Genomic DNA, 10,725 nt, shown 5'->3' with positions numbered 1-10,725 from the left:
CGCCCCCAAAGAAACCCCGCCCACAACCTCGACCCCCCCCCCCCCCACCACCTCGACCCCCCCCCCCCCCACCCCCCCCCCACCCGAGCGGGCCGCGGCCCCTCCGCGGGTCCCAGAGCCTCGAGGAACGCTGGGAAAGTTTCTGCTCGCCTCTTCCGCGCTAGCGGAAGCTCGGATTGGACGAGGACCGCTAGCGGGAGAGTAAGGATGCGCATTTCGATTGGCCGCTGGAGTCCGTCAGCGAGCCCCCTCCGAAAGCGCGCTATGATTTGCCAGGGATGCGTTCCATCAGTGTCGCCCGCAGGCTCTTCTCCGGGCGGCTGCGGCGGTGGCGGCGGAGGCGGAGCTGGTGAAGGCGGTCGGCGGACTCCTCAGGGGCTTGCTCTTCTCCGGGACGCATGTTGTGCCCACGGCCCGGGGAAGCGCGGCCGGAGGACGGCGTGCGTCGGCGCTGCGCGCATCCTGGAGCTCCCGACCAGGAGGTGGAGGACATTGGTCCAGACATCGTTCCTAGCTCTCCCTGCGGGCTCCTTGGGGCCCTGCCCTGAGCCGCACCCGCAGCTCGCTCACATCTTTGCCTTCCTGCGGGTGGAAGCCCTCTCCCGGAACCTGAGCGTGTGTGCCCCTCTGGAGGAGGGTCGTCAGTGATCCGCTGGTAGGGAGCGCGCTCCTTGTTCTCTGAAGTTCTCTCTAAAAGTGCCCGGCGTCGCCTCGCTTAACGCGTGCTCCTAACGGTGGCCTTTCCTCAGAAATTTCCCTCAGAAAATATTTCCTCAGAAATGTTCGTGTCCCGTTGTCCTCCAGAATCAGATCCCAACCCCTGGAAGCATCTGAGACCTTTTTGTGCGCGTATCAGCGTGTTGTTTATTCTTTCCGTCCATCCCTGTATTCTGTCCACAGCAAACGATGTGCTGCCTCCCGGCTGTCGACCGTGTGATACCTTCCTTAGCTTGGTCTGATCTGCACCCCACGTCCAACCAGCCCAAAGGGCCCCCTCTTGTCTCTGTGGACGTCTCACCTCTTCCAGCCTCCAGTCCCAGAGTAATTCCTCTGCCCCATCCCACGGACGTCACCTTGTCTCTCTTCCTTGTGCCGCTATAGCGATTTATACCTCTGTGGGCTTCCCTCAGCTCAGTTGGTAAAGAATCTGCCTGCAATGCAGGAGACCCCGGCTCGACCCCTGGGTTGGGAAGATCCCCTGGAGAAGGGATAGGCTACCCATTCTAGTATTCTTGGGCTTCCCTTGTGGCTCAGCTGGTAAAGAATCTGCCTGCAATATGGGAGACCTGGGTTCGATCCCTGGGTTGGGAAGATCCCCTGGAGAAGGAAATGGCTACCTACTCCAGTATTCTGGCCTGCAGAATTCCACGGACTGTGTAGTCCATGGGATCTCAAAGAGTCGACACGACTGAACGACTTTGAGAGAGCCTTCCTCCTTCATTTGAGCTATTAGAGCATGGCTGGAGGGCTGGTTGTCCTGTTTGTGCATTCTCCATTGGATCTCACGATATTTTGTTGTTAAGTTGCTTCAGTCCTGTCTGACTTTTTGCGACCCTAAGGACTATAGCTTGCCAGGCTCCTCTATTCATGGGATTCTCCAGGCAAGAATACTGGAGTGGGTTACCATGCCCTCCACCAGGGGATCTTGCCCACCCAGGGATCAAACCCGCATCTCTACTGTCTCCTGCACTGGCAGGCAGACCACCTGGGAGGCCCAGTATTTTACATATATTAATAGGAGGTGATTACTGAATGAATGTTGTGTGTAGTCTCAGGAGTACCTTCTGAGGATGACACAGGGGGCAGCCCCGTGCTCTCAGAAAGGATTTCCCAGTACCATTAGCCCACAGCTTGTTTTTCCCTTTGTCATTATACTTACCAGGCTCAGGTCTCCAGGAACCTGAAGGTTGTGAGAATGTTCTGCTTAACTTGTATGTCCCTTAGACCAGCCATTGGCAATAAGCCAGAGGTGGAGAATTTAACCCATTCTTCAAATGTATTGAAGTTTAAAACCTTAGAGATTGAGGGCAAGATGGGTATGTCAAGGCTCAGTACATTTCTCTTCCAAAACCAACACATTTTGGAGGAAATTTCACATCGCGGTTGCTCCATTCTTTGCTTGGGGTCTTGTCTCCTACCTTCAGAGAAATATTGTTCTGTTTTTAGTTGTGAACTTTGTTTTGGGTCAGTAAATCTACCCACTTAATTGAGATCTCTGATGGAAACGGGGATGTGTGAGGGTTCCCTCCACTCTGCTTGAGAAGATTTTGGGAACATATCTCAGCTTATCTTTACCTCCTGAAATGTTAGAACAGTACTCTTTATCATCGCTGGCAATGACATGATGGAGTTACTTTCAGTGACCTTGTCACAGCTCTCATTTTATTTCTTGTGGTGTCTTTGTCTGGCTTCAGTATAAGGTTATGCTGGCCTCAGAATAAGTCTGGAAGTGTTCCCTCCTCTTCAGTTTTTTTTTGAAGAGTTTGAGGGGGATTGATATTCTTTAAATGTTCAGTAGACTTTTTCAGTGAAGCAATATGTTTCTGGACTGTTCCTTTTTGGTAGGCTTTTAATGACTGATTCAATCTCCTTACTCATTATTGGTCTGTTCAGATTTTCTGTATCTCCATGATTCAGTCTTGGTAGATTGTGTGTTCCTAAGGATTTATTCATTTCTTCTAGGTTATCCATTTGATTGACCTGCAGTTATTTGAAGTATTCTTACAACCCTTCTTATTTCTGTGACATCAGTTGTAACGTTTCCTTTTCATTTCTGATTTTAGTTATTCAGATCTTCCCTTTTTCCATGATATATCTAAGAGTTGTCAACTTTGTTTTAAAAAAAGAAAACTCTTAGTTTTATTAATTTTCCCCCATATTTTTAAATTCTCTATTTCATTTATTTCTGCTCGATAGTCTTTATTATTTCCTCCCTTCTGCTAGCTTTGGGTTTAGTTTGTTCTTTTTCTAGTTCTTTTAGGTGTAAAGTTAGCTTGCTGATGTGTGATCTTTCTTATTTTTTAAAAATAAGTTTGTTTATTTATGATTTGGCTGTACAGGGTCTTAGTTGCAGCACATAGGATATAGTTCCCTGACCAGGGATTGAACCTTGGCCCCCTTCATTGAAAGCTTGGAGTCTTAGCCACTGGACCACCAGGGAAGTCCCTGTGATCTTTCTTATTTTTTAATGTAAGTGTTTATAGCTATTAACTGTTAGCATTGCTTGCATTTCATCCCATACATTTTGGTATCTGTGTTATTTGTCTCAAGGTATTTTCTAATTTCTTTGTGATTTCCTTTTGACTCATTGGTTGCTTTAAAAAATGTTTTTGTTTTTAATTTTCACATATTTGTGAGTTTTCCAGTTTTCTTTCCACTACTGATTTCTTGTTTCATTGTTAGTGATTGAAAAACTTACTTTCTATAATTTCAGTGTTTTAAAATGTGTTAAGATTTCTTTCGTGGCCTTGCATGTGATCTGTCCTGGAGAATGTTCTGTGTGTACTCGCAAAGATTATATATTGTTGGGTGGAGTGTTCATTATATGTCTGTTAGGTCCAGTTGATCTAGTGTTGTTCTATCCATTCTTGAAAGTGGAGTATTGAAGTCTCCTGTTATCCTGTTGTCTGTTTCTCTCTTCAGTTCTGTCATTGTTTGCTTCCTAGATTTAGGAGCTCTGCTATTTGGTATGTGCATATTTATAATTGGTAGATCTTCTTGGTGAATTGATCCTTATATCATTTTATAATCTTCTTGTCTCTTCTAAAATTTTTGACTTAAAGTGTGTTTTGTTTAATGCTATCTATTTCTGCTTTATTGACTATGCCAAAGCCTTTGACTGTGTGGATCACAATAAACTGTGGAAACTTCTGAAAGAGATGGGAATACCAGACCACCTGACCTGCCTCTTGAGAAATCTGTATGCAGGTCAGGAAGCAACAGTTAGAACTGGACATGGAACAACAGACTGGTTCCAAATAGGAAAAGGAGTTCATCAAGGCTGTATATTGTCACCCTGTTTATTTAACTTATATGCAGAGTACATCATGAGAAACGCTGGACTGGAGGAAACACAAGCTGGAATCAAGATTGCCAGGAGAAATATCAATAACCTCAGATATGCAGATGACACCACCCTTATGGCAGAAAGTGAAGAGGAACTAAAAAGCCTCTTGATGAAAGTGAAAGTGGAGAGTGAACAAGTTGGCTTAAAGCTCAACATTCAGAAAACGAAGATCATGGCATCCGGTCCCATCACTTCATGGGAAATAGATGGGGAAACAGTGGAAACAGTGTCAGACTATATTTTTCTGGGCTCCAAAATCACTACAGATGGTGACTGCAGCCATGAAATTAAAAGACGCTTGCTCCTTGGAAGGAAAGTTATGACCAACCTAGATAGCATGTTCAAAAGCAGAGACATTAATTTGCCAACAAAGGTTCGTCTAGTCAAGGCTATGGTTTTTCCTGTGGTCATGTATGGATGTGAGAGTTGGACTGTGAAGAAGGCTGAGTGCTGAAGAATTGATGCTTTTGAACTGTGGTGTTGGAGAAGACTCTTGAGAGTCCCTGGGACTGCAAGGAGATCCAACCAGTCCATTCTGAAGGAGATCAGCCCTGGGATTTCTTTGGAAGGAATGATGCTAAAGCTGAAACTCCAGTACTTTGGCCACCTCATGCGAAGAGCTGACTCATTGGAAAAGACTCTGATGCTGGGAGGGATTGGGGGCAGGAGGAGAAGGGGACGACAGAGGATGAGATGGCTGGATGGCATCACTGACTCAATGGACGTGAGTCTCAGTGAACTCCGGGAGTTGGGGATGGACAGGGAGGCCTGGCGTGCTGCAATTCATGGGGTCACAAAGAGTCGGACACGACTGAGCGACTGATCTGATTATAGCCATAGCTCTCATGTTGTTTAATCCTCTTTGAAACTCTGAGTCATTAGTGTCCCAACAGGAACTGGACACTGTTTCAGATAGGAAAATTGAAGTACTAGCTCTTCATAGATTCTGTAACAAGTTGGTGTTGAAACCAAAAATGAACCCTCCCCTTTCCTAGTTTCCAACTAAAATTTGTGTAATGTTTCTGCCCTTTCCTTCAGCTTTTGAGTTGTGGGCTCTAGTTGTTTTTTAAACAACTAGACTAGTTGTTTTTTAAACAACTGTCTGTATGTTTGCAGCTTGATCTGTGCTCTAATAGCCATTGCCTCCATGCTCTTTTGGATTTCTTAAACTATCTCTTTCATTCCTTGGAAAAAGTTGTGTCGCCAATACCTGATGAATGAAGAGCAAGCCATCAGCAGGGTGCACGGCATCCTGCTGAGCTATGGCATAGAGGAGTCGGACCTGTATGTGCTGAACCTCATCTGATAAGTCACCGTCTCCTAGGAGGAAGTTGGTTTCTGAAGTCCTTTCTGAGATATCAGCATTTAATGGATCATCTTTACCACGGACGCTGCTGTGAATGTCTTACAGCTACACAGCCACAACTAAGTGCTCCCTGAGTGTGGACCCTGGGTGGGCGTTGTGGAGTCTGATGGAGCACCCCCTCCTCGCCGAGGCAGAGGCCTGCGTGTGCCAACACCTGTCTGACCTCTACACTGCCCCTGCTGTACGTGAAGAGTCTGTAGGGAGGGCTGGGGAGGTGTCACCTTTTCTCTTTGGAAGACTGTGTCTTGGTGGTCAAGTTTGGCTAAAAGTTATTTTAGGTTTATTTTCAAAATCTTCCTTCAATCTCTGCTTTGAAGCCTTAATCTTTGTCATTGGTCCCTTAGAGAAATAAAAGGCCACCGATTCTTTAATTTGGAAGGAATTTTAAAAAGCATTTCACCCAATTTCCCCTTCTGTTGAGCAGTCCCAACAGAGGATGGTCATCTAGCTTTTGAACACTGATCAGTAAGGATAGCTTTACAAGGCAGCCTGCTGTCCTGGTAACAACTTGGGTTATTTGGAAGGACCAGAGAAATGAAGGGCTTTCTGCCCCCGTCGTGTAGAATCCATCATCAGGGGTTCTTAAATGTTGTCTTGGAAGCCAGGAGCAACCCCAGCCTCATTTTGGTAGTTTATCACCTGATCTTTTCAATTTCTTGCTCTTTCCCTAATTTCTCTTCTGTAAAAGAAGACGGGGGCAGAACACAGAGGGACTATTTCCAGCTTCTCCTTAACTCACTGTGTGTCAGCATGAAGCCCTTCATTTCTCTGGTCCTTCCAAATAACCCAAGTTGTTACCAATACAGCGGGCTGCCTTGTAAAGCTATCCTTACTGATCAGTGTTCAAAAGCTAGATGACCATCCTCTGTTGGGACTGCTCAACAGAAGGGGAAATTGGGTGAAATGCTTTTTATGTAATCTGTAATCTGTAATGTAATCTGTAATGATTACAGCAAGAAAACTACCATCCAACTGACACATGAACAAACAGCTGGTCCTAAGACACAAAGTGGGGCCTCTCCAGGTGGTGAAAATAATGATGTTTGCAGGTAAGGGGCTGCCATTCCTGGAAGATTTCTTGTCACTGCGTCCCCCTTCCGACCACCTGCCGGAGTGTCTTTACCTTAATCTATTATTGAACTGCTGCAATTAAATCATCCAAAAAGCAGTTGTTAAGGAATAATTGCTTTTTCTTCCTACTCCAGGGGGCATCCACCCTGGATGGACAGATGGCCTATCTGGTGGGGGTTGATCTGGCCTGTTATCTATCAACACATCTGCTCAGACACGGATGGCTGTGGGGTGGCCGGTCATGTAACTTTCTTGTTCAGTGTCAGGAGCTCCTGGGTTTCTGTACGGTGAAGCTTAGAAGGGCCTCCCACCTTCACATGCATCCCCAGATGAATGTCTAGTGTTCTGCCAGGGTTACCTAGTTGTGTTGCCTGGCTCCTAAAGTGCTTGGTCATTCTTTGTCTGAGCTTTGCTCACATGGCTTTCCCTCCCTGTGTGTTACAGGCACACAGCTGAGGAGCAGACTGAAGCCCAGGGAGGTCAAGGGGCACCTTGTTGGAGCTGCCAGGGCCTCAACCCCAACCCAGGTGGCTCTGCCTGCACTCTGCTGCTCCCTTCACCACCTGGCATTTAGTTCTCATCGGTACTAAGAGCGTGCCGCTGTCAGGTGCCTGGCTGCAGCAAGATGAGCGTGGGCAGATCCTGATTAGGGCACCGTGGGAGTGTGTCTTCCTGGTCAGAGGTGACCCCCTTCCTCTTGGCATCCCCAGGCACCAGGAAGACCTCCACCCTGGTCACGTATGCCGAGAAGTGGTCTCAGAGCAGATTTCCACACGTGACCTTCAACAAGAACATCACCAGGTAGCCGGAGCTCATCTCCCCAAGCCACGTCATCTGCAAGACATTCCACTCTGTGGCCTGCAGTCATGTCGAGCTCCTGGTGCCGCTGTCACCGTCACATCCGGTCACTGCTTTTCACAGGAGAGAACTTAGTGCCTAATCTCCCTTATAGGCAGGGAATATAACAAAAGATTTAGTGATTTATACTTTTACCCCAGAGAGATACATTGTCACCCAGGGAGGCAGGCTTGTGTGTCTGGAGTTTAGGCACGGGTCAGACGATGTGTCTGCAGTCCCGGGCACCAATGGCCTGGTTGACGCATTCAGATCAGACTGTCCTTGGAAGCAGGAGGGGAAAGGACAGGGCTAAGAGGCACTAGACCCAGGCTCCTGAGGCCTCTGAGTTGTGTTCCCTGGGATAGGAAGGCTTCAGGGAGCTTCAAGGTCCCCCTGGGATAAGAAGGTTTCAGGGAGCTTTGAGGTCCCCCTGGGGCCTACTGGAGTCCTGTCTACACTGTGGAAGAGTGGTGTCTGTTGTGAGCCACTTTGTCTCCTGGGTTATTAGATGTGTATTTTGGAAAGCCAAATGGAGCCCTTTCCAGTCCCACGTGGCCTGGAAGCACTCAGCCCTTTAAGCCTTTTTCCTTACCTGGATGAGCCATTGCCAGGGACCTGGTGGTGTCATCAGAGAGACGGGGGCAGGGCCTGGGGGACACAAGTCCCACGTGGCCAGGAAGGCCCACCCTGTGCCCTCAGGATGTGCCTTCCAGATACCAGTTGAGAAAGAAGCTGAATCTCTTCAAGTCAACGCCCTTCATGGTCAACTGTCTCCTTGCTGAAGGGAAGGGCGGCTTCATTAGGGCCACGCTCGTGTGTAACACTCGAGGCCTTGTTCACCTCGGCTGACGAGAAGCTGATGATCAACCACGTGCCCATCTGGTGCAAGAATAGCCAGGGGCAGCAAGTCATGGTGGAACAGAGCAAAAAGCTGGTGAGCCACTCAGTGTCCCTGGAGTCTGGGCTTGGGAGGATGAAGGCGCGATCTGGGGCCCAAGTCTAAATTTTTGATATTAGAGGGAGGCTAGGTTTTAAGTGAGCTGGATGTGGGGCCGGATTAGGACGTCCATGCAAAAACGTACAGCCAGCAGCAGAGGGTCAGGAGGGACTGACCCTGGAGGGACTCATTGTTCAGGGGCAGCGGGATGAGAGTGGGTGAGACGTGGCTGTGCAGGACGGAGCAGGGACAGAAGGTCGGTCGTACAGGTCAGGGCCTGATGGAGACAGGAAAGGAAATAGAGCAAAGCCTGGAAGCACGTTGTTGGAGGTGACAGGAAACCAGCTTCCGGAAGGCGGGAGTGATCGCTCATTGAACTGAAAGCATCAGGAACAGGAGGGCCGAAGGACATCACCTGAATTGGCAGGCCAGGTGCAGGGCTGGGTGGGGAACGACCCAGCTCAGGGCATCACCCACAGCAGTACAGACAGGGGAGCCGGGTGCCCCTGATAGAAACTCTGGTTCCTTCAGCTGCACAGATTTCATAGTCTTGTATTCATTCCTATGACTTTGTCTATTCTGGGTCTGAACATTTTTCTTTAACCTGATTTGGTCAAAAATGGTTTTAAAAATAGAATCAATTGGGCAGGATTTGAGAGACTTGTCTAAAACACAGAAGTTAGTAAATGAGAAACAGACTTTAAATGATACAGAAGACATTTTCAAAATTTTGTGAATTCTCTGTGTAAGTAGAAAATATCATGATGCATCAGAAAGATTAATGAAAGAAAAACTGCTGACACAGCTTCCATTCTGGTTGGAAACTGACACTGAGGGTTTCCAGTATGCTTCCTGGGAGCCAGAAGATCCTGGGTCTCACCCCCTTGCCATGAGGGGAAAGTCTGTGTCCCTGAACTCATTGGCTTCCCTCTGCAGCCCTGGAGTGAGGGGCTGGTTGCCTGTGGGTGCTGAAGACATTTTGCTAACTGCTTTCTGTACATTACATTGTTTTATCCTTACAGTAACCCTGTGAAAAAGTGAAACTTGTCTGTTTTACACATGGAAACACTGATGCTTAAAGAGGTAAAGCAGGCTTATAGCGGGGAAGGTGGCAGAGTTGAGATCTGAACCCACCATCTGAATCACCATGCTTTCTGTTTATCCCCTGGGCTAAAACTTATAGGAATAACCGAAGGGACAGAACCAAACTTTTTCTCTATCTTGTGCTTTTCGAGGAGCAGTCTGGCCACGTCCATGTGGCCACACTGAACAGCGTCCATGAAGGACGTGAAGCCATACCTGTCTCTGCAGTCCGGTTCATACTGGCACCTGGAGCCCAGACCCAAAGCAACAGCTGAGAACAGTCACCGCTTCAAACCTGAAAGCACTGACTCTGGGTGCCCCAGGACTGTAATCTAAAGAACACCAGTATCTACATCTTTTCTTTGCCCTATTGTTGTTCCTTCACTCAGTCGTGTCCGACTCTTTGCGATCCCATGGACTGCAGCATGCCAGGTCTCTGTCCCTCACCATTTCCCAGAGTTTGCCCAACTTCATGGCCATTCAGTCGGTGATGCCGTCCAACCATCTCATCCTCTGTTGCCCTCTTTTCCTTTTACCTTCAGTCTTTCCCAGAATCAGGGTCTTTTCCAATGAGTTGACTGTTCTCATCAGGTGGCTGAAGTATTGGAGCTTTGCCATAAACCTTTTCAATTTCAGACCCCAGGCCTGAGACTGACTTCTTTATCTTTGTGTTTGGGGAGGGGAAGGGGTAATAGTACCCGCCTCTGAGGGGTTGTGATGGTTCATTATTCCTTCAGCAAGTATTTATGAAGTGCCTATTCAGCACTGTTCTAGACACTGAAGATAAAGCAGCAGAGTCCTTGCTGTCAGAGCCTAAGATGTAGTGTGGGTAACAGCAAATACAGATATACTGATGACAAATACATTTGTGAAAAGTGCTAAGAAGAGTGTAAGTCAGGAAAGTTGAAAAGTGATGGTGAGAGGGCCTGAAGGTTTCAAGTTAGCACTGAGAGAAGGCACAGACCTTAAGTAAATGGGAGTTCTCCATGTGGATTTGACAACTCATGTACATGTCACCCATATCCTGGGGGGCTCCTGTAGCAGCATGGAGGCAGTGATGCTGGATCTGGGTGAGTGGGTGGCTGAGGCCAAGTCAGGTAGGGCCCTTGACCCATTTCATGCTTTTCAGTTTTATTTTCATTGAGGTAGGGAGCCATTGAAGTATTTTGACAGAACTGAATCTAGAGTTTTTAAAAGAGCTTTGTGGCCACTGAATTAAGTAGACAGAAGTGAGGCAAGAGACCCACTTAGGCTATTAAAATAATCCACCCCCCTCCAAAAGTAGGGAATTTCCTAGCGGTTCAGTGGTTAAGATTCCATGTTTCCACTGCAGGGGACATAGGTTTGATCCCTGGTCAGAGAACT

General features: G+C 47.6%; 1 long non-coding RNA gene across 3 annotated transcripts; it reads left to right on the top strand.

Annotated features, from left to right (window-relative positions):
* The first annotated feature begins 661 nt into the window (after positions 1 to 661).
* Positions 662 to 9,995, top strand: LOC109568066 (uncharacterized). 3 transcript variants are annotated; one of them, XR_011570085.1, is made up of 3 exons: positions 662 to 8,274; positions 9,300 to 9,360; positions 9,513 to 9,995. It is a non-coding gene; the product is annotated as an uncharacterized lncRNA (long non-coding RNA). The 3 variants fall into 3 exon arrangements; XR_011570084.1 differs by having other exon boundaries at positions 9,461 to 9,995; XR_011570083.1 differs by having other exon boundaries at positions 9,300 to 9,995.
* Positions 9,996 to 10,725: the final 730 nt, after the last annotated feature.

This window comes from Bos indicus, chromosome 13, assembly GCF_029378745.1.
Source record: "Bos indicus isolate NIAB-ARS_2022 breed Sahiwal x Tharparkar chromosome 13, NIAB-ARS_B.indTharparkar_mat_pri_1.0, whole genome shotgun sequence".
Taxonomy (NCBI): Eukaryota; Metazoa; Chordata; class Mammalia; order Artiodactyla; family Bovidae; genus Bos; species Bos indicus.
This window is presented reverse-complemented; position numbering and strand designations above follow the sequence as displayed.